This window comes from Plectropomus leopardus, chromosome 23, assembly GCF_026936395.1.
Source record: "Plectropomus leopardus strain MGB_pleo_1.0 chromosome 23, ASM2693639v1, whole genome shotgun sequence".
Classification (NCBI taxonomy): Eukaryota; Metazoa; Chordata; class Actinopteri; order Perciformes; family Serranidae; genus Plectropomus; species Plectropomus leopardus.
In genome coordinates, this window is record NC_142198.1 from 23,897,501 (window position 1) to 23,900,000 (window position 2,500).

Genomic DNA, 2,500 nt, shown 5'->3' on the forward strand with positions numbered 1-2,500 from the left:
GACATCATCACCACCATCATCATCATCCACTGACATCATCATCATCACCACCATCATCATCATCATCACCACCATCATCATCATCCACTGACATCATCATCCACTGACATCATCATCATCCACCGACATCATCATCATCCACTGACATCATCATCATCCACTGACATCATCATCATCATCCACCGACATCATCATCATCCACTGACATCATCATCATCATCCACTGACGGTGATGACATCATCATCACCACCATCATCATCATCCACCGACATCATCATCATCACCACCATCATCATCATCCACTGACATCATCATCATCATCCACTGACATCATCATCATCCACTGACATCATCATCATCATCCACCGACATCATCATCATCATCCACCGACATCATCATCATCCACCGACATCATCATCATCACCACCATCATCATCATCCACTGACATCATCATCATCATCCACCAACATCATCATCATCATCCACTAACATCATCATCATCATCCACTGACATCATCATCATCATCACCACCATCATCATCATCATCCACTGACATCATCATCATCACCACCATCATCATCATCCACTGACATCATCATCATCCACTGACATCATCATCATCATCACCACCATCATCATCATCATCCACTGACATCATCATCATCACCACCATCATCATCATCCACCGACATCATCACCACCATCATCATCATCCACTGACATCATCATCATCCACTGACATCATCATCATCCACCATCATCATCATTCACTGACATCATCATCATCCACTGACATCATCATCATCATCCACCGACATCATCATCATCCACTGACATCATCATCATCCACTGACATCATCATCATCATCCACTGACATCATCATCATCATCCACCGACATCATCATCATCCACTGACATCATCATCATCCACTGACATCATCATCATCCACTGACATCATCATCATCCACTGACATCATCATCATCCACTGACATCATCATCATCATCCACCAACATCATCATCCACTGACATCATCATCATCCACCGACATCATCATCATCCACCGACATCATCATCATCCACTGACATCATCATCATCATCCACTGACATCATCATCATCCACTGACATCATCATCATCATCCACTGACATCATCATCATCATCCACTGACATCATCATCATCCACTGACATCATCATCATCATCCACTGACATCATCATCATCATCCACTGACATCATCATCCACTGACATCATCATCATCATCATCCACTGACATCATCATCATCATCACCATCATCATCATCCACTGACATCATCATCATCATCCACTGACATCATCATCATCATCCACCAACATCATCATCATCATCCACTGACGTCATCATCATCCACTGACATCATCATCATCCACTGACATCATCATCATCATCCACTGACATCATCATCCACTGACGTCATCATCATCATCCACCATCATCATCATCCACTGACATCATCATCATCATCCACTGACATCATCATCCACTGACGTCATCATCATCATCACCATCATCATCATCCACTGACATCATCATCATCATCCACCAACATCATCATCATCCACTGACGTCATCATCATCCACTGACATCATCATCATCCACCAACATCATCATCATCCACTGACATCATCATCATCCACTGACATCATCATCATCCACTGACATCATCATCATCACCATCATCATCATCATTATCCACTGATCATCATGATTGTGTTTAATCCACATTTCAAAAATGTCTGTCTTCCGGTTGAAAACCCGCCAGATGACGTCAAATGTTTACATTTTTTTCTTTTTTCTCAGATTTTTTTGTTTGTTTGTTGTTGTTGTTTTTCTGTTGTTAGTGTATTTGCTGCTTGTGTTTATTTTTGTATTCTTATGTTATTCTATAAAATCAATAGAACAAACACTGACTCACCTGTCCCTGTCCGCCGTAACCATGGTGATTGGGGTGATGATGGGAGGGGGCGGAGCTTCTCTGGAGCATGGAGGAGAGGTCGCTCTCCACGCACACGCCACTCGTCATGCCGGACATGACCTCGCGCGCACACGTGCTCGCTCACAGTGTGATCGGTGCGGTCGACACGCTCTGCTCTGTGAAAACAAAGAATCGGAAATTTTCTTTAAGGCCGATAATTCTGCGTCATTTCTGAACTGTGAGCTCCGTCCACATCGGAGACGTCGTCCTCTTCAGATTTAACCGCAAAACTCTGAATTCAAACAGCTTCACGTCGTCTTTGACATCTGAAGAAAAATCTTTCAAAACCTGAAATCAGTTACAATGGAAGCAAACGTCTGACTTCGACAGTTTTCAAATCAAACAGTTTTTCCGTGTTTTCGCACCTTTAATTAAAGGACAGCTGTGAGTTTGAGCTCTGTGAGGCGTTTTTTCCATAAACAGTGTTTAACTACAGCACGTCAGTTTGGAGAAGCTGACAGGAGGACCGACACAGA

The 2,500-nt window shown here is 42.9% G+C and overlaps 1 pseudogene across 1 annotated transcript in view; it reads right to left on the bottom strand.

Moving 5' to 3' along the window:
* Window positions 1-2,500, bottom strand: part of LOC148185807 (uncharacterized) — a 14,015-nt pseudogene that overhangs the window by 10,263 nt on the left and 1,252 nt on the right. The window contains exon 1 of the transcript XR_015775668.1: window positions 1,965-2,500. This exon is cut by the window's right edge and continues 1,252 nt beyond it. The product of XR_015775668.1 is annotated as an uncharacterized LOC148185807 (transcript). The remainder of the gene's footprint in view (window positions 1-1,964) is intronic.